The sequence below is a fragment of the Dasypus novemcinctus genome, chromosome 6 (assembly GCF_030445035.2).
Source record: "Dasypus novemcinctus isolate mDasNov1 chromosome 6, mDasNov1.1.hap2, whole genome shotgun sequence".
Lineage (NCBI taxonomy): Eukaryota > Metazoa > Chordata > Mammalia > Cingulata > Dasypodidae > Dasypus > Dasypus novemcinctus.
The window spans coordinates 10,846,509-10,868,680 of record NC_080678.1 but is presented as its reverse complement, the minus strand read 5'-3'; the positions used below and the strand labels follow the sequence as shown (position 1 = coordinate 10,868,680).

At 39.3% G+C, this 22,172-nt stretch overlaps 1 protein-coding gene and 1 pseudogene across 2 annotated transcripts in view; both read right to left on the bottom strand.

Annotated features, from left to right (window-relative positions):
* The window catches only part of C6H10orf90 (chromosome 6 C10orf90 homolog), a 230,509-nt gene that overhangs the window by 36,818 nt on the left and 171,519 nt on the right, over positions 1-22,172 (bottom strand). The window lies entirely within an intron of this gene.
* The window catches only part of LOC139439137 (probable E3 ubiquitin-protein ligase makorin-3), a 37,088-nt pseudogene continuing 28,261 nt past the window's right edge, over positions 13,346-22,172 (bottom strand).

The following is a 22,172-nucleotide window of genomic DNA, read 5'->3' as shown; positions in this document are numbered from 1 at the left end:
CCGCTGTCATTATTTGTGCTTGCTGTTCCTAGATATTTGATTCTTTTAGTTGCTATTATAAATGGAATATTTTTCTGACTTCTTTCTCAAATTGTTCATTAATAGTGTATAAAACTACTACTGATTTTTGCATATAAATCTTGATTTCCACTACTTGACTTCAATTGTCTATAAATTCTAATAGTTTTGTTGTGAATTTTTTAGGATTTCTAAGTATAGTATCATATTATCAGCAGTGAATAGCAAAGGTTTTACATCTTCCTTTTCTGTTTGGGTGCCTTTTATTTCTTTTTCTTGCCAGTAGCTCTAGTTAGAACTTCTAGCTCTATATTGAATAACAGTGGAGAGAGTAGACATTCTCGCTGTTCCCAATCTCAGTGGGAAAGCGTTCAGTCTTTCTCCATTAAGTACAATGTTAGCTGTGCATTTTCATATATGCACTTCATCATATTGAGAAAATTTCCTTCTATTCCTATCTTTTGGAGTGTTTTTATCAAGAAAGGATGCTGTATTTTGTCCAATGCCCTTTCTGCATCTATTGAAATGATCATGCAATTTTTCTTCTTCAATTTATTCATGTGGTATATTACATGGTTGATTTTATCTTGAACTACCCTTATATACCTGGAATAAAGCCCACTTAATTGTAATATATAATCTTTAAATATGTTTTTGGATTTAGTTAGCAAGTACTTTGTTGAGGATTTTTGCATCTCTATTCACTAAACATATTGGTCTGTAATTTTCTTTTTTAGTAATATCTTTATTTGATTTTGGTATTAGGGTAACACTAGCTTAACAGAATGAGTTCAGTAGCATTCCTTCCTGTTCAATTTTTTGGAAGAGTTTGAGCAAGATTGGTATTAGATCATCTTTAAATGATTGATAGAATTTGCTTGTGAAACCATCTGGTCCCAGACTTTTAATTTTTGATGGGTGTTTCAATTTCTTTACTTGTGATTGGTTAGTTGAGGTCTTCTGTATCTTATAGGGTCAGTGTGGTTTGTGTGTTTCCAGAAATTTATCCATTTCATCATTACCTGGTTTGTTGGCATGGTTGTTCATAGTATCCTCTTATGATCATTCTTATTTCTGCTGGGTCAGTGGTAATGTTGCCCTTCTCATTTCTGATTTTATTTATTTGCATCTTCTCTCTTTTTTCTTTGTTAATCTAGCTGAGGGTTTATCAATTTTGTTGATTTTCTGGAAGAACCAGCTTATAGTTCTGTTGATTATCTCTTCATTATTATTATTATTATTCATTTCACTTATTTCTCTCTAATCTTTACTACTTCTTTCCTTCGTGCTTTGGGACTACTTTGCTGCTCTTTTTCTAGTTCTCCCATGTGTGCAGTTAGGTCTTCAATTTTAACTCTTTCTTCTTTTTTAATATAAGCATTGAGGGCTTAAATTTCACTCTCAGCACTGTCCTTGCTGAAGGCCATAAATTTTGACATGTTGTGCTCTCATTTTCAGTTGTCTTGAGGTATTTTCTGGTTTCTCTTGCCATTTTTTCTTTGACCTCCTGATTATTTAAAAGTGTATTATTTAATCTCCATATATTTGTGAATTTTCCCTTTTTCCTCCTGTTATTAATTTCTAACTTGGTTCCATTATGATCAGAGAAAGTGTTTTGAATAATTTTAATGTTTTTAAATTTATTGAGATCAGACTTATGTCCCAGCATAAGATCTATACTGTGGAAAGATCCATGAGCACTTGAGAATAATCTATATCCTGCTGTTTTGGGGTGTAAGCTCAATAAATGTCCATTAAGTCTAGTTCATTTATTATATTATTTAAGCTCTTAGTTTCCTTTTTATCCTCTATCCAGATGTTATACCTAATGCTGAGAGTGGAATGTTGAAGTCTCCAACTATTATTGTAGAGACATCTCTTTCTCCCTTCAGTTTTGCCAGTGTGTGTCTCATGTATTTTGGGGCACCTATTTTAGGTGAATATTATTTTTGTTTCTTCTTGGTAAATTGTCCCTTTTATTAATACATAGTAACCTTCCTCATTTCTTATGGCAGTTTTGCATTTAAAATATATTTTGACCAATATTAGTATCACTCACCTGCTCTTTTCTGATTGCTATTTGCATGGAGTATCTTTTTCCAACCTTTTGCTTTCAGCTTGATTATGTCCTTGCATCTAAGATGAGTCTCTTAGATAACAAATTGGTGGCTCATGTTTTTTAATCCATTCTATCAGTCTGTGTCTAATTGGGAAGTTCAATTCATTAACATTCAGTGTTATTACTGTAAAGGCATTACTTACTTCATCCATTTTATCCCTTGGCTTTCTGCTGTCATATCTTACAGTTGCTGTCTTTTAACCCTCTTAGTTTCTCTTACTTATGTTCTCATTTCTACACTCTTCTCCAGATCTGTAACATATTCTTTAATAGCTCTTAGTAGGTCCTGTCTCTTGGTAACATGCTCTCTCAGTTTTTGTCTGTAAAGACTTTAAACTTACCTTAATTTCTGAAGGATGGTTTTGCCAGAAAAGAATTATTGGCTGGTGGTTTTTCTTTTTCAATACCTTAAATCTATCCTACCACTACCTTCTTGCCTCCATGGTTTCTGATGAGAGATTGGCACTTAGCCTTATTGAGGCTGCCTTGTAAGAAATACATTGCTTTTCTCTTGCTTCTCTCAAAATGCTCTTTTTCTTTGGTCTTTGACATTCTGAATAGTAGATGTCTCAGGGTAAGTCTATGTGGATTTATTCTGTTTTGGGGTACATGATCCTTGAATATCATATTCATGTCTTTCATAAGGGTTGGAAAATTTTCAGTCAGTATTTCCTCAAATAGTCTTTCTAGCCCCTTTCGAATCTCTTTGCCTTCTAGGACACCTATAACACATGTTTGTGTATTTCATGTTGTCATTCAAATCCCTGAGACCTGGTTCAATTTTTTGTATTCTTTTCTGTTTTCCTATCTTTTCAAGTTCAAATATTCTGTCTTTGAATTCACTTATTTGTTCTTCTAAGATTTCAAAACTGATGTTATATGCCTCTAATGTATTTTTATTCTCATCCATTGTGTCTTTCATTCCCATACGCTGTTTTTTTTTTTGCAGGCTTTCAAATTGTCCTTTATGCTCACTCAGTGTCATCTTAATATCATTTATCTTTTTAGTCATATTTTCCTTCATCTCCTTAAATTGGTTAAGGAGGTTAGTGCAAAGATCATTTATTAGTTATCTTAAATCTTGTGTTTCATATGGATTCTTGGTTTATTCTTTTGGTTGGGCCATATCTTACTGTTTCTTAGTATGGCATCTGGTTATGTTGGTGATTTTGCTCGGTTGATCAATTTTTCTTTCTTGCCTAGTGGTTTTATTTCACAGCTCTTCTTTGATTTTCAGTTTAATTTTTACTAAAACTTTAATGTTACCCTGCTTAGATAATCAAAACTGGGGCAGGGAGCCACTAATGGCTCCATATCTATCACCTGGGAAAGAAATGGAGAGACAAGCCTGTCTTCATTCACTTTCCTGGCTGTCCAACAAATGGTACTCCTGGGCAAACCCTGCCACAAAGTTGAATCCTTCAATTTCCACCAGCTCTTCTGAACCAGCAAATTATTGTAGTTGTTGTTGCTGAAGAGAAACCACACTCAGCCCTCCACCATACACTCTCTCTTCCCAGGAGGCATCTGTCCTTTCTCTTCTGCGCTGGCCACTCAGCTGTAGATTTTCCCCAAACTGTTCACCTCAGGGGTGGGAGATTGGGCAGTATTCCCTGACATGGGGCTGGGGTATCAACTCACAGTTTTCACTTTGGCCTCTCCACCTCTCCTTCCTCAGTCTCTCCCAGATGATGTGTGTGGCATTCTCCTGGTGTGCAGGACCCCAAAGCAGCTCTCTTGGCTGACTTCTCCACCTTTTCCCCTATCTTGCAAGAGTGCTGCACCCTCCTGAGCTGCTCTAATGCCATCTTGGATCCAGGCTCAATCGCATTGATTTCTCTTAGCAATGTTTTATGGTTTTCTGTGTACACAAGTCCTTTATATCCTTGGATAGATTTATTTCCAGATATTTGATTTCTTTAGTATCCTCTTATAGTACTTTTTATTTCAGTGGGGTTGGTACTTATGCCCCTCTTTCCATTTATGATTATAGTTATGTCCTCTCTCTTTTTTCTTCATCAGCCTGGCAAAAGGTTTCTCAATTTTATTGATCTTTTCAAAGAATCAAATATTGGTTTTGTTGATTCTCTCTATTGTTTCATTGTTGTGGTTGCTATTGTTCTCTATTTCATTTATCTCTGCTCTAATCTTTGTTACTCCCTTCCTTCTGCTTGCTTCGGGTTTAGTTTTATCTTCTTTTTCTAGTTCTTCCTGTTTTGAGGTTAGGTCTTTGATTTGACATCTTTCTCCTTTTTTAATATAAGCATTTAGAGCTTTAAATTTCTCTCTCAGCACTGCCATTGCTGCATCCCATAAGTTTGGGTATGTTCTATTTTCATTTTTATTCACCTCAAGATATTTCTTAATTTCTCTTGTGGTTTCTGATTTAACCTATTTGTTATTTAAGAGTATGTTGTTTAATTTCCACATATTTGTTAGTTTCTATTTCTTCCTCTATTATTGATTTCTAGCTTCATTCTGTTGTGGTTGGAGAAGATGCATTACATGATTTCAATATTTTTTAATTTATTGAGACATGTTTCTTGATCTAAGATATGGTCCATCTTGGAGAATAATCCATGTACACTAGAGAAGAATGTGTATTCTGTTGTTGTTGGGTGAAGTGTTCTATGTGTGTGTGTGTGTGTGTGTGTGTTAAGCCTAGGTTTTTCAGTGTATCATTCAAGTCTTGTATTTCCTTATTGATCTCTGCCTAGATAGTCCATCCATTACTGAAAGTGAGTATATTAAACTCTACTACCATTAATGTAGAACCATCAGTTTCTCCTTCAAATCTGTCAGTATTCACTTCATACATTTTGGGGTTCTGCTCTTAGGTACATATACATTTATAATTTTTACATCTTCTCATAGAATTGACTACTTTATTGGTATATAATGACTGTTTTTCTCCCTTGTAATTGGTTTTTACTTAAAGTCTATGATATCTGCTATTAGAATAGGTACCCCAGCACTCTTCTGGTTACTACTTGCAAAGTATATACTTTTTCCATCCCTTCATTGTCAACTTTCTTGTGCCACTGAATTTAAGGTAAATCTTTTATAAACAGCATATAGAAGGGTTGTGCTTTTTTAGTCCATTCTGTCAGCCTCTGCATTTTAACCGGAGAGTTCAATCCATTTACATTTGAAGTCACTACTGATAATGCAGGGCTTTCTTCTGCCATTTTGTTATTTAAGTCATTGTAAATCTTGTACTGTTTTTCCCTCCAATTCTTTCATTAATACCTACTTTATATTTATTTGACTTTTTTGAGTATTGTACCTTATTAAGTCCCTTCTCATTTCTATCTGGATATATTTTTCACATATTTTCATTGTGGTTACCATGGAGTGAAATTTTAATATATAACAATCATATTTAGTTTGATACCAACTTACTTTGGTAGCATACACATACACTTTTCCTATTTCTCTCCATTTTTTTCCCTACTTGTTCCCACTTGTATCTTTGTTCATTTATGTCCAAAACCATAGATTTATCATTACTATTAATGCATTTCTCCCCCTGTAAGAAGTAAAAAGTGGAGTTTCATATAAACATATACAATATAACTGGCATTTATAATTACCCAAATGGTTACCTTTATTGGACATCTTTATTTCTTTATGCTGCTTTGAACCACTGTCTAGTGTCCCTTCCTTTCAGTCTGGAGAACTCCCTTTAGCATTGTTTGTAGGGCAGGCCTAGTGGTGATGAATTCCCTGAGATTTTGTTTATCTGGGAATGTCTTAACCTCTTCCATATTTTGAAAGAAAGTCTCACCAGATATAAAATTCTTTGCTAGTAGTTGTTTTCTTTCAGCACTTTAAGTATTTCAACCCACTGCCTTCTTGGCTCCATGGTTTCTGATGAGATATCTGCACTCAGTCTAATTGGGACTCACTTGTACATAAGATGTTTTTCTCTTGCAGTTTTTAGAACAGTCTCCTTAGCCTTTGAATTCAACAGTTTGATCAATATATGACAGGGTGTGTTTTTCTTGATGTTTATCCTGTTTGATTTTCTCTCTTCTTAAATTTGCATATTCAAGTTGTTTGCTATGTTTGGGAAGTATCTTGTCATTATTTCTTTGAATATTCCTTCTGCCCCAGTCTTTCTTTCTTCTCTAATCCATTCTTATAAGTGCAAACCCATTCTAAGTAGGGCCTTTTGATGAGAATACTTCAGCTAAGGCATGAGTTGCCTCATTGAGGATGGGTCTTATCCTTTTACTGGAGTTCTTTATAAACAGAAAGAACACAGAGAAAGGGGGAATGGGGGCATACCATAGAAATAATACACTGTAATCAAAACACCCTGGGAGAGAAGGGAGAGACCAGCAGATGCTGCCATGTGCCTTGCCATGTGACAGAGAAGCCAAGAATTACTGGCAGCTGGTCTTTGGAAAGAAAGCATTGCCTTGATGATGCCTTGAGTTGAACATTCTCATGACCTCAAACTGTAAGCTAATAAATTCCCATTGTTTAAAGCCAACACATTTCATTGTATCTGCTTTAAGCAGCCAAGAAAACTAAAATATCTCCTTTGATACTTGTTTTCCTAGGTGAGTTTGCCATCTTAACACAACAGCGACAACCTCTGCCTGGATTATGTGTTGCTTTTCTGGTGTTTTCTCATACCTTCATTTCATAGTCAAATATCTCTAGAGGACTATTTCCATTCAATGGTACCACTTTCCGGGAAATGGTTAGGGCATCCGTCTACCACACGGGAGGTCCGCGGTTCAAACCCCGGGTCCCCTTGACCCGTGTGGAGCTGGCCCATGCGCAGTGCTGATGCACGCAAGGAGTGCCCTGACACGCAGGAGTGTCCCCCGCATAGGAGAGCCCCACGTGCAAGGAGTGTGCCCGTAAGGAGAGCAGCCCAGCGCGAAAGAAAGTGCAGCCTGCCCAGGAATGGCGCCGCCCACACTTTCCGTGCCGCTGACGACAGAAGCAGACAAAGAAACAAGACGCAGCAAATAGACACAGAGAACAGACAACTGGGGGAGGGGGGGAATTAAATAAATAAATAAATCTTTAAAAAAAAAATGTTAACACTTTCTTGCCTCTTGTCCCTTAGCCCTTTCTGTCTTCTTCACCCAAACACAACATGGAAACTTATCTCACCAAGATCAGTAACTACTGCTTATCCCTAAACCCAAAAGTTACATTCTAGATGTGCTTTACTTGTTCTCTTATCAACCTATGATTATGATGATCACTTTTTTCTTCATGAAATATTCTCTTTTGGAAGACTCATGATCCTTCCCTGACCGTTAAAACAAGCAATGACAAAAACAACCATTTAAAAAAACTCTTGAACTTGTCCTATACTGACAAAATAGGTGGCCATTGAAAAGGAATATTGTAAAACCCACCAATAGCATAAAAAGGACCAAAACTAAAGTGAAGTCCATATATAAATATAGAAAATCAGAAAATAAATTTTCATGCATATTAATTGAGGAAAATTCTCACCACCCCTACACAAACATAAAAAAATGAACCACCCTAAACCAGAAGAAAGTTAAGTCAACAATCCAGGCAGAATGAAAATATACTTAAACAAGCATATGAGAATATGAAAAACCACCTGGTTAAGAAACTCAAAGACTAAAATCAGGGAAATGAAACACAGCTAAACTCAGGAAATAAATGGAAGAGACAAAATGATCTCAGAAATGAGGAATAAATTACAAGGTTCTCAAGGGAGAAAATACTTAAGTGAAAATTTAATAGGGTACTTTGAAGAAAGGTAAGAAATCCAACAAGAAAATGAAAAATGATGTTAACAAAGAAATAAAAAGAGTCAGAGAGAAAATAGTGGAAGTGGAAGATTAGCAAAAAGAAATAATATTTGTATTATTGGTGTCCCTGAAGAAGAAAACAAAGCAGTGGAACAGAACTAATATTTAAAACTAAATTCAAGAAAACATTCCAGAAATAGGAAAAGAATTGAATCTACTCATTGAAATTAACCCAGAATGATTAGTACATAGACACAGACTGATAAAACTATGAGGCTTCAAAGGTAAAGGTGAAAGTCCATAGAGCCTCCAGAAAGAAAAATTACAAAGAAAAATATTAGATTGGTATCAGACTTTAAATAACAACATATAAAGCAAAGCAGCAATAGAGCAGCATTTTTTTTTTCAAAAAAATCTCAATGGATCATGAATGATGTTTTTTATACCCAATGAAGTTGTCCTTCAAATATCAAGGCTATAGAATAGCATTTTTCATATAAAAGAATAGAGAATTCTATATCCATTAATACTACTTGAGGATTCTATGAGAACTTTACTCAACCGAATGATTGATGAAGCAGAAGGTTTGATAGCATATAAAAATAAATACACATTTAAGATCAAAATGAAGGTAGAGATGAAGGTAGAAGACTAATATACAAATATTATGTATTGTGACAAAACATAAATATTGCAGCTAAAAAGGGATAGAGAGGAATGGAAAGAGCTCATTGTTGTATAGGCACTAGGTAGGCATTAAAAGATACTGAAAAAGGAGAAAAACAACAACCAGAAACCATGTAAGAAAAGGCTAAATAAAGAAACAAGGGAATAAGGAAATTTAAAAGCTATCAGTTCAAAGTTAACATCTAGAACAAAAATACAAACTTTCCTAAACATCCAAATAATATATATATATATATATGAGCAAATAATATATATCTTGTAGAGAAAGATGTATAGCAAATACAACAAAATACAAATAACTACAAAATGTAAGAACTGGCATCAAACATTAGTTTTATCAGTAAATGCAAATGGAATTAAATCCTCGTTTAAAAGAATAAGATTTTCGATTTGGCTTGCAAAATAAGACCCAGCTATATTCTATATACAAGAGACACACCTAAGACTAAGTGATTCAGTAAAGCTAAAAATAGAGGGATGACAAAGATATACCAGGCAAATGAAAACAAAAAGATGGCAGGGGCAGTGATCCTAACATCTGACAAAGTGGAATTCAAGCCTCAAAGCATTAAACATGACATGATGATGACAGACTTTTTAAATGCTAAAAGTCATAATGAAGTTCATAATGAAGATATTCATGCCCTGAAGAGCACAGCAAAAACCTTTTTGAAGTAAAAAATCACAGGTGATGCAAGGAGACAAAGTTAGAGTAGAATAACAGTAGAAGACTTTAATATACTATTCTAAGTATAAGACAGATTGAGTGAACAAAAATTATGTAAGGCAATAGAAGATCTAAAAAATATAATCAATGGGGTAGATATTATAGGTATCAAAGTCTGTAACTTGGTCATAGAGAATACAATTTCTTCAAATGCATTTGCAAAAACTTATCAAATATAGGTTAATAAAGTATCAGTAATTAATACAAAGAAGCTCTATTATAAAAATATATACTCTGATCACAATCCAAGAGAACAGAAAATTACTAACAAAAAATCCCAAAATCTATAGGCCCTTCCATCTGGAAATGAAAAGAAAAATCTCTTACTGAAGTACTCTTGGGTGAATGGAAAACTGCAGACTGAAATTACAGGATTTAAAAAAAAAAAAATGACAATGAAAATATTACCTATCATTATCTGTGGGATATATTTGTTGTTGTTATTTATGGGATATATTTGAAGCAGTGATCAGGGGAAAATTCCTTGCACTAAACATTTTTACCAATGCAAATGAAATAGGGAGGGAGAGGAAGGTTGTGAGCGGATGCCTACACAGGCGAAATCTATGATAAAGTGGAGGTAAGTAGTTGTGCAGTACAGGGATAAGATGGGGACACAGGGATACTATTGGGCAGGGCTTTGCAGGCTTGAGGGGGGCTAGGGTTGGGAGGATGGGTCAGATGGCCCATGGAATTGGGGGGAGGGTTTGGGGGGAGTGGGTGAACATGGACAATTGTCAGGTACATGGTTGAAATTATAATGCTGATAAAACTCTTTAGAAAATGGAAGGGTTACTTAAGGTGTTTGACCGGGTGGTTTCTGGCACAAAGTGCACCTGGGGCAAGCTTCTAGGGAGTGTATGAGTGCTCATCTTGTGATATTGTGTTATATCAGTGGGTGGAGACACATACAATGAGCAGGAAAGTGTTGTACCCCCATCCTGGGGAGGCCTGATGTTCTCAAACAGATGAGAGGGTTTCTCTTATGAGCATGGGTGGCTCCCAATTGGGGAGGACAGACTAGTGTGTCAAGCCCTAAGCATTGTTGCAAGTATCTATGAATCTTGTTCTTTAAGCAGTGAAGCTTGCTTGTCACTGTGGGCCCTGAGGGGAGGGGGAGTGAGGAAGAGAATAGATGAAAGAGTGGGTAAGTGGGGGGCAATGGAAGTGTTCCATAAGATTGTGCAATGATGGATATAAGCCATGTTAAATTTCACCAAATATTTATAAAAGTGTATAGTCTAAAATGTAAACCATAATGTAATCAAAAATTTAGAAAAGTGTAGTCTAAAAATAAACCATAATGGAAGCATGGTTAGTAGATATGTTTCAATATCTGTATATCAGCTGTAGTAAACATAACATTCACATGTAAAAAGATCATTTCTGGGGAAGGGGGAAAAGGGTTTGATGTTGGGTATATGGGAGTCCCCTATATCATATAGTGACTTTATTGTGATCTAAAACTTTTTAGAAGACAAAATTAAAAATTAAAAAAAAAAAAAGGATGTAGGCACTGAGGAAGGAATGGAAGAAATTGCCTTGCTACTGTACATGCAGGGCAACACCTATTACTGTGATGAAAGGCAAAATGCCAAAAACAAAGTTTTATGATACTTTTCATTTTTTAATACACCAATTTATTTTTTACTTTATTTTAGTTTCTCTAAATTATTATGTACTCTATTTCTAACATTTAAACTTGTCAATACTATTTCATTTTCCTACTAATTTTGAATTTGGCAATATATTAGGTTTCATTTTTGAAGAAGTTTTAGATCACAGAGGGGTTCAACTATGGTAGGAGAGGAGCACTGGTGTGGGGCGTCACTGATGGGGGATGCATGGGTGGGAGGGCATGCATACAGGGCATATAGATATGTTCAGATATTTGTTGGGTATTGTCATAGTGGACAGAGCTACACATGACAACTGAGGGGGTGCTGAGTTCCCATCCTGAGGAGCTCTGTCGCATTCCCCAATGGAATAGCAATAATCCCCCAAGTGCAAGGGCAAAGACTAGTGAAGAAGGATGGTCCAATGATGGGCCCTTGATACTGATGACTATGCATAGGAGCCTGTGTGCTTGAAATTTCAAGTAGGCCTAGAGCTGCAGGGTGCCTAAGAGTTACCTCCTGAGAGCCTCCATGTTGCTGAAATATGGCCACTCTCTAAGCCAAACTCAGCATATAGATGCATTGCCTTTCCCCCAGAGTGGGACATGACTCCCGGGGATGAGCCTCCCTCACGCCAAGGGATTATTACCATCACCAGCTGGTGATGCAACTAGAAAAAGACCTTGAATAAAAGGAGGAAATGGTAAAGACAAATGAGTTTATCTAGCTAAGAGACTTCAAAATGAGTCGGGAGGTCATCAGAGGGGTCACACTTACACATGTCTCAGTAGGATCCCAGAGACAGCCAAAGTAGGTACAATCCCAGGTAGTAGTGCTCCTAAGGGCTATAGACATACAGGCTCTACAGTCATGACAGATGGCTCTGGAGTTCTTTGCCTTGCCAGTGGGCCCTACTTTGGAATTTGTGCTCCTGATTATGATGGAACTGGACTCAAATGTGACCTCTCCACACATGCCTCTACTGTCACTTTTACTGAACCTGTGATTGGCACTGGGGTTTGTGTATGCTCATGAGACTTGAATCTCTGGACTGTCCATGTGCCAGCTGGGCCCTGAGCCTCAGCAGAGTTGTAACACCTACTCTCTGGTTCGTTGGACTTACCCAGGTCAAGTAACAGGGAGGTGAGAATGGTCAACCACCACACCAGGGAATCAAGAGACTCTACAACTGCAAGTAGGAGAATCACATCATCAACCATGTGGGATTTAAGCCCCATCTCGATTTAGAGGTGGAGTGGACATTGCCATCCCGGGGTCCACAGGATGGAGGAATATACTAGAGATTGGAGTGGACTTGCTGGTATTCTACTATAGAACTGTTGTGACTCTAGCAATGGAAGAAATTATATCACTGATATGGAGACGGTGGCCATGGGAGTTGCAGGGAGAGGGAGGAAGAGGTGTGGTATGGGGCATTTTTGGGACTTGGAGTTGTCCTGAATGATACTGCAGGGACAGATGCAGAACACTGTATATCCTGCCATAACCCATAACCCACTGGAGGGAATGAGGGAGAGTGTGAACTACAATGTAAGCTATGGTCCATGCGGTGTGGCAGTGCTCCAGGGTGTATTCACCAAATGCAATGAATATGCCTTACTGGTGAAAGGGGATGTTGAAGTGGGAGGAGTGGTGGTGGGGTGGGGAATGGGGTATATGGGAACCTCTTATGTTTTTTTTTTTTTTTTACCTTTGAATCCAGAACTGTATTTGTTTAATTACATAAACATATATATTCATATACATACTCTTTTAAATATATTAGTCAAATACATTAATTTTATACACACAAATATGTATAATATATAAACTTGTAAATATATACTTCCAAAATATAAATAATTTTTACGTCAAGCCAAACAGGATAAAAACTTGCAAACATATGGACTGGTTCTCCCCATGTAAAACATTAAATCATAAGATAACCACGAGATAAAGAGTGCACTTGAAAGGGTAGAGGGACCAGATGAACAACAAACACAGATGTGCAACTGCACCACAAGACCTCACAGGGTTCCATTCTGAAGAATGTGGTAGCAAAAAGCAGCTTCATCAGTTAAGACGTCTCCCTTCACACTTCAAAGTGAGTGTAAAACTTCTGTAAACATTAATCTAAAACTGAGTCAATCACATTGAAACCAGAGGTGACAAAATAATACATTAACTAAAGGTGATATTCACTTCACCAAACAGTAACTTTAAGGACTTTTCCTCATTTTTTAACACAACGAAACACCATAATCCTAGGGGAAAATAATTGGGAATTGTGGAAGAAAACAGGGATGGACACCGTACAGAATCTGCTCCAAGAGCCACTTCAAGTGATACACATATCAGTAAAGGAACACAGGTAACACCCAGTGACAGAGCCTCAGCAGATTAAACCACATGCCACATCACAAGATTACAGATTCAAATTAAAATATTCTTCCAGCTCATACTGAAGTAAGTCCCACAGTTCCTTGGAGAAGTAGCAGGCATCACCACCCAGTGAAAGAAAATGCTTAAACAACCAATTGGCCAGCTTACATGTGACAAGCTCCTTTTTAATTTTTCTAAAGGGTATGCTGCCCATTCCCACATGCACAGGCTCCAAAAGTTGATTCCAGTAAGTACTGTATGCCCCACCACCCTGCCTCGGAGGCTCCTCTGCAGCCTGGCCCTCGGGCTCCTCAGCAGCCTGGCCCTCAGGCACCTCTGCAGCCTGCCCCTAGGGCTCCTCTGCAGCCTGCCCCGCAGGTTCCTCTGCAGCCTGGCCCTCGGGCACCTCTGCAGTCTGTCCCACTCCTCTGCAGCCTGCCCACAGGTTCCTCTGCAGCCTGACCCGGGGTTCCACTTCTGGGCCCTCAGGGTATGCATGCTTGTAAAAACAGTTTTCTCCAAATGGACAGCAACCCCTGCCTTCATCAAAATACCTGCAGGCCTTGTTGCTCATTGCTTCCTTGTATTGCTGAATTAGTTTCTGCTTCTCTTCTTCCTCTTCCACCCAGAACTCACTGGGAATGACAAAGTTGGAGGTGACCCTGCGATGTGGGCATGACTGAATGATCCTGTATTCAAAACGTTTGGCCCTCCTCTACACACGGATACACTTGAGACAGTAGGTGTGGTTGCATTTGGAGAGGATGCCAAAGCGGCAATCACTAAGGTTGGCTTTCTCATAGACAACTTCCATGCAGATTCCACACACCTTGTCCATACTGCGCTGGACAGCAAATGAGAGTTCCATGTGCTTCTCATGTGCTTCAATGCAGGCCTTTATGTGCTCTGCTTTCTGGGCAGCATCCAAGGGGCGCAGGATCAGCAGCCCATACATGTCGCATGCATCTCCATGGAGGTAAGCACAATTCTGCCCATGAAAACATCGTCCTCGGGCTGCGTAGGGGCAGAGCTGCTTCTCCGAGCCCGCTGCCACCTGCTCCTTCTCAGACACTGGGCTTTATACAAGAGGCTTCGGGGCAGAAAGAACCCGCCGGCCCCTGTAGGGCTGCCAGGGAACAAACTCAATGGCGTCTCCCCAGGACTCTGCACCTGCTGCAGCTGCTTCGGAGCCTGCATTGTCTGTCTCAGCTTCAAAGAAACTCCTTTCAGCGGCTGGGCCAATCAGAGAGAGGAGCGTGAGGACGCAGCAGGGGGGGCTTCCGCCGCTTCCTGAGTCAGGGGCTCGCTGCGCGCAGCCGTGCTGGGGCCTCAGCTTGCAGAGGTCAGGGTCGGCGATGCGCGGCCTTGATGCGCCGGCTGCCTGTCCGAGAGGTTGTGGGAGTAGTGGCAGTTCTGCCCCTCCTTGCACAGCCCGTGCAGGTAATACCTGCACATGACCTGCCTTGTCCAGCTGCCGCCGCTGCCCCCCTGCAGGCAGTGCGGCCTGGCCCCGCCCCCCCAGGCCCGGACGGCCCCGCCCTGATGCACCAAAGGGGGTCGGGCCGGGGATACGGCCTGGAGGTGCCGGTGGCAGCAGGGGGGGGCGGGGGGGGGGGCCTCGGGAGTGGGGAGGCCCCCTGTGCCGCCTCATGGGCTTCTATGGGAGCTGCAGGCTCTTCCATGGCAGGTTCTTCACCCCGAAATGGTGCCAGAACCACCCGGCGGCTCCAGCAGCATCTTTTCCTTTGGGCTCGAGGCCCGGGAGCCCTCTTATGTTTTTTAATGTAACATTTTATGTGATCTATTTCTTTGTTTTAAAAAGACAATAAAAAAACTTAAAAAAATTTTAACAAAAAAATTCCTAGTTTAAAAAACCTAAAAATTAATTAATTAATAATAAATAACAAAGTAACTAAAAAGAAAGCAGAAGGAAGAAAATAATAATAAGGGCAAAAATTATCAAAGTAGAGAATAGAAAAATAATAGATCAAATTACCGTATCTGTCCTGTTTTTTTTTAAGCTAAATAAAATAGACAAAACATTAGCTAACTTGATCAAGAAAAGTGGAAATAGAATAAATACATCAAATAAGGAATGACAAGAGGGAAATAACCATTTAAACAGAAATTTAAAAAATCACAGCAGAGTCCATTGCAGGCCTCTATGCAAATGAATTTGAAAGTCCAGATGAAAGAGATACAATTTCATAGGGAAATACATACTAGAAAAATTGATCATATTTGATTTAGAAATCTTAAACCAATTTTATTGAAGAAATAGAGTTATCAATGAACTACGCTATATAAAATACCACACTCAGATGTTTCCACAGGTGAATTCAAGCAAACCTTCAAAAGGGAGATAATTGTAATTCTCTATAAATTGTTTCAGAGTTATGAAAAGGAAGGAAAACATCCTAACTCCTTTTATGAAGCACGTATAACATTGATATCTAAATAAGATAAAGACAGCTTGAAAAGATTAAACTACAGATTAACATGGCTCATGAATATTGATACAAAAATACGAAATAAAATATTAACAAACAAAATCCAACAAATGAAATGGGATTCATTCCAGGAAAGCAAAGTTGGCTTAATATTAGGAAACCCATTTATAGTCAATATCATATATTAATAGATTTAAGTGCAACGAACCAGAAAGCAGGAATTGCAACTCTGCTGAGGCTCAGGGCTCAGCGGGCACATGGGCAGTCCAGAGATTCTACCCAGGTCAGCTAACAGGGAGGTGAAGATGGTCGACCACCACACCAGGGAACCAAGAGTGCCCACAACTGCAGGCAGAGGAATTGTATCCATCATCCATGTGGAATCTAAGCCCCCTCTTGATCTAGAGGTGGAGGGCACATCACCATCCCAGGGTCCACAGGATGGAGGAATAAAATATGGATTAGGTTGGACTTACTGATATTCTACTATAAAACTATTGTGACTAGTATTGGAAGAAACTGTAGCACTGATATGGAGAAATAGGCCACAGCATTCACTGAGGGCAGGGAGAGGGAAGAAGAGATGTGATGCTGGGGCATTTTTGGGACTTTAAATTGTCTTAAGTGATATTGCAGGGTCAGATGCAGAACTTTATATATCCTGTCATAACCCAATGAACGTACTGGAGGAATGAACTACAGGGTAAACTGTTATCCATGTGGTGCAGCAGTGCTCCAAAATGTGTTCATCAAGTGCAATGAGTGCACCACAATGATGGGGAAGGTTGATGGTGTGGGAGGAGTGGGGTGGGGGGTATACGGGAACCTCTTATGTTTTTTAGTGTACCATTTTTTGTGATGTATATTTCTTCAAAAAAATATAATTTACAAAAATGATAGGGGTGGGGGTGGGGAGTGGGTTATATGGGAACCGCATGTTTTTTAATGTAACCTTGTGTCTGACATATTAACTTTAATTTTAAAAATGTGTAAAAAAATAAAAAATACATTTTCATGGACATGTAAGTTAAAAAAAAGATTTAAGTGAAAAAAAAAATCAATATCTCCAAAGATTCTAAAAAGCCTTTGACTGAAATTAAAAAAATCAATACGCATTTATGATAGAAAACATTATGAAACTGAAAAAGAAGTGTACTTTCTCAACATGATTTAATACATCTCTTAGTTCTAAAACTAGTATCTTATTTAATGGTGAAACCCTAGAGATATTTCCACTAAGATCAGGAACAAGGCAAGGATGCCACTTTACATAAGAGATATGATTTAAAGCATAAGAATGGATAAAAATAGAGGTAAACTCTATGTGGGGTGTTCTTGAAAAAAACCTCAGAGTACCAATGATAAAACTAACTGAACAGCTGTAAGAATTCAGATAAATAACAGAACAAAATATTTACATCCAAAAATCATAGCCTAAGAAATCAATTCAAAATTGACAATGACCTAAATATAAGTGCTAAAGCCACAAAATTCTTAGGAAAAACACATGGGAAAATCTTAATCTTGCATTTGGCAATGGTTTCTTAGATGTGACACCAAAAGAGTGAGGAACAAAAGAAAAATAGATAAATGGGACTTCATCAAGTTTTTAAAACTTTCGTGCATCAAAGGAAGTAAAAGCCTACAGAATGGGAGAAAAGAGTTGAAATGATATATCTGACGAGGGTTTCATATCAAGAATATATAAAGGACTCCTACAACTGAACAACAAAAAGATAAACAATTCAATTAAAATGGGCAAAGGACTTGAATAGACATTCTCCAAAGAAAATATACAAATGGCCAATAAACACATGAAAAGATGTTCAACATCATCATTAGGGATATGCAAATGAAAACTACAATGAGATACACTTCATACTCACTAGGATGGCTATTATTTAAAAAATGGAAAATACGTGTTGTCAATGATGCAGAAAAATAGGAACCCTCAAGCATTGTTGGTGGGAAGTGAAAAATGATGCAGTACTATGGAAAATAGTTTGGTAGTTTCTGAGAAAGTTAAGCAGAATTACCACAAAACCTAGCAATCCCACTCCTAGATATGTACCCCAAAGAATTGAAATCAAGGATTCAAAGCAGATATTTGTAAGCCACTGCTCATAGTAGCATTATTGCCAGTTGCCAAAAGGTGGAAGCAACTCAAGTGTCTATCAATAAATGATTGTATAAACAAAATGTGGTATATACATCCAATGGGACATTATTTAGCCATAAAAAGAAATGAAGTCATGATATATACAACAACATGCATGAATACTGAACACATTATGGTAAGTGAAATAAGCCAGACACAAAAGGATGAATATTGTATGCTTCCACTTATATGAAATACCTAGAATATGCAAATTCACAGAGAGAGAAAATAGATTAAAGGTTCCCAGGGGCCAGGGGAAAAGGAGAAATGGGAAGTTATTGCTTAATGGGTACAGACTTTCTGTTTGGGGTGATGACAAAGTCTTAAGAATGAATGGTTGTGATGGTAACACAACATTGTGAATGAAATTAGTGCAACTGTATTGTACACTTAAAAGTAGTTCAAATGGCAAAACTGATGTTACATGTTACCTCAATAAGCTTTTTTTTTTAAGATTTTATTTATTTCTCTCCCCTTCCCCCCCTTCCCTCCCCCCATTGTCTGCTCTCTGTGTCCATTCACTGTGTGCTTCTGTGTCCACCTGCATTATCAGGAGGTGCTGGGAATCTGTGTCTCTTTTTTTTGTAGTGTCATCTTGCTGCATCAGTTCTTTGTGTGTGTGGTGCCACTCCTGGGCAGGCTGTGCTTTTTTCACACAGGGTGGCTCTCCTTGTGGGGTACACACTTTACTTGTGGGGCACCCTGCAGGGGTGCCCCTGTGTGGCACGGCACTCCTTGCGCGCGGCAGCACTGTACATGGGCCAGCCCACCACATGGGTCAGGAGGCCCTGGGTATCGAACCCTGGACCCTCCATATGGTAGGTGGACGCTCTATCAGTTGAGCCATGTCCACTTCCAATAAAGTTTTTTTAAAAAAGCAATTCAGAGGACAACACATTTTGAAGTCAGCTGCTCTTGCAAGAAATGAAACAAAAAGAAAATGAAATCTACCAGAGCTGCATTATCAAATATAGCAGCCACTAGCCAGACATGGCTACTGAGCATTTAAAATGTGTCTAGTCCAAATCAAGATATGTTGTAAATATAAAATACACACTGGATTTTGAAGACTTGGTATTTTAAAAACTATAATATAAAATATTTCATTAATAATTTTTAAATTAATTACATGTTGAATGACAATATTTTGAATATATTAGGTTAAAGAAACTAATAATTAAAATTTTAAAAATCAATGGTTTTCATATTTTAAAAACCCTAAATTGAGGACCTTATGGTAGAGAAACTCCCACTTACACTAGCGGCAAAGAAGATTAAATACATAGGATAAATTTAACAAAAAAATAAATAACAAAAAAAAATGTACAAAATCTATGTGGAAATGTTTCAAATACTCCCCAAAGACCCAAGAGTAGAGCTGAACAAATGGAAGGAGATTACCTGATCTTCGATAAGATGATTTAACGATTTGAAGATGACAGCTCTCTTTAATTTATAAATTTCATGCAGTTCCAATAAAAGTTATTTTGTGGATTCAGACAAATTGATACTAAAGTGCATATAGAAGAAGGAACATGCAAGAACAGCCAGGAAATCACTGAAAACCTGTGAAGGGGCTCTGGTACTCCCAGTTACTAGAACTTCCCCTAAGCCTTCTCTAATGAAAAGTGTAGACTGGCACGTGGATGGGCACACAGTTAGTGGAACAGAATGAGAAGGCCAGAAATTGGCCCAAGTACATACGGAATTATGGTGGATTGTAAAGGTGGATCTCTAAACACTGGGCAAGATGGGCTTTTTAATACATGGTACTGGGAGAACTGGGTAGCCATTTGAAGAAAATTGGATTCCTACTTCACATCACAATAAGAATCCACACAAATGAATCAGGGATTGAAATGTAAAAAATGAAAATGTGCATGTCCTCAAAGAAAACAGGGGTGAAGTCCCCTGTAACCTTGGCATAGGGAGATGCTATCTAAGTAGGACTCAACCCAGAGTAATAAAAGACAAGGTTGATAAATTTAACTACAGAAAAATAAAAATAGAAATTTTAGGACAAAACAAAGCCAGATGACACCTGACAAACTGGGAGAAAATACAACTTTATTTTATAGACAAAGGGTGAATATTCCTAATATATAAAGAGTCTTTAAGGGAAGCGGACTCAGCCCAGGGGTTAGGGCATCTATCTACCACATGGGAGGTCCGTGGTTCAAATCCCGGGCTTCCTTGACCCGTGTGCAGCTGGCTCACGTGCAATGCTGATGCACGCAAGGAGTGCCATGCCATGCAGGGGTGTCCCCCGCGTAGGGGTGCCCCACGCGCAAGGAGTGCACCCCATAAGGAGAGTCACCCAGTGCAAAAGTGCAGCCTGCCCAGGAATGGCGCCGCATACAAGGAGAGTTGACACAGCAAGGTGACACAACAAAAAGAAACACAGATTTCCCGTGTGGCTGACAACAACAGAAGTGGACAAAGACGACGCAGCAAATAGACACAGAGAACAGACAACTGGGGCTGGGGGAACGGGGAGAGAAATAAATAAAATAAATCTTTAAAAAAAAGGTTTTTAAAAGAGAGAGACAGGGAACCAATCATTTTTAAAAATTAGAAGAAAATATGGACAACCCACAAGAAAGGATCCAAAAATAGCCCTTGAACATGTGGAAAAAAGAGCCAAATTCACTCATTAGAGAAATGCAAAATAAAATAACACAGGTACCAGATCTCCCCTATCAGACTGGCAACCATTAAAAGGCATGCCCACTTGACACTCCTGACAAGGTGGGGGGAAGCAGGCCTCTCCTCCATTTCCTCCAGAGGGAAATTCAGCAAGGCCTAAGAGAACCACAGCTGCACTTGCCTTTTGACCCAGCATCCCGTGACTAGGAATCCACCCCAGTGGGCCTACGAGATGCTCCACAGCCCTGGCCTCGCATCCTTGGCTAGGTTGCTTTTGCCCTCTGTCGGCAAGAAAGCCAAGGGCAAGGAGGCAAATCTAAAGATGAGGGGATGAGGCCAGTGGGGGATCGAATGGACAAGCACCATATTCATTCTCATTTGGGCGATGAATGATGAAAAATGCCAGCATGTGGGAGCTGGCTGGCAGACCCAAGTGGGATCTTCGAGCTCCTGCACACGGTCAAGTGGCCTAGAAAAGACCCCTTTACCACTGAAAGGCAGTGCAACCCAAAACATCTCGAAGGAGACTAAGGCTTCCCGTCGGGAAGCGAGAGCTCCAGCCAGATCGGTGAGCGACAACACACCTGGGCTCCCAAAGGCCAGCGTGAGGCTTCAAGGGCCCACTCCTCGGCTGGATGGACACCTTGGGGGTAAGTTGCCAGCCGGGCTTCACACGGGCAGATCTCGACTTTCCCATTCCTAATTTCCCTGCGTTCTAGAGCCACACCCCACTACAATGTCCATACTTGGATACTGGAAGTCTGTACATTGCAGCAAACATCCTGATGCGGCCTTGAGTATCAGCAATGGCGCTACCTTTGTCTGCACAGCCTTTGCCAGCAATAATTTGAACAGACTGCATTTCTCTCTTTTTACAAAACTGAGCAGAAAATGGATATATGAATGTGCTTGGGACCCAGAAAGTTAATGCAATTAAGATGAAGATGGAAATACTAGGTGGCTGTTAGATGCAAATCTTTAACCCTCACTAAACGGTCCCTAGACTTAGGTTAGAAACTGCCTGATTTCATGCTGAGTTGTAAAGGAAATGAGAAAAAAAGGCAGACTAGAAATGCTAAATATATGCCATCAAAGACTGGGCCGAAAGTCTGCGGTAAATTCAGATTTCTGTAATCCTGTCGAGGGCTCTGGCCACAGAAACCCCTCTCTAGGACATTTCGACACATAGTCACTTCCACGTGATTTCGGGACACCAGCCCTAAGAGGCATCCCCTGCGTTCTGGTGCTCTGCGTGACCGGGTCAGGAGAAGACGCAGATGCGTGACACACAGCCCTCGGCTTCTGGCGTCTGCCAGGCCAGCCGGCCCCATTTCTCCTTCCAGTCCCAAGTGGCCCCTACCATCCATGGTGCGATCTGGAAACTCCATTTCCGGAAGACATAAATACTGCAGGGGTTCCATGTCAGGGGAGGAAGCGAATTCCAAGGCTGCTGGAATCCCGTGGCAAAGGCTCTGAGTTTCCCTTCTCAGCGCTGTGGGGACCACTGGAAACTCTTTCTAGGCGGGCTGACATCATTTTTCTGTTTTTTTTTTCCAGATGCTTTTTACAAACCTCAGTCATGTCAACCCAAATGCAGCTGGAAACACGCGGCCTGT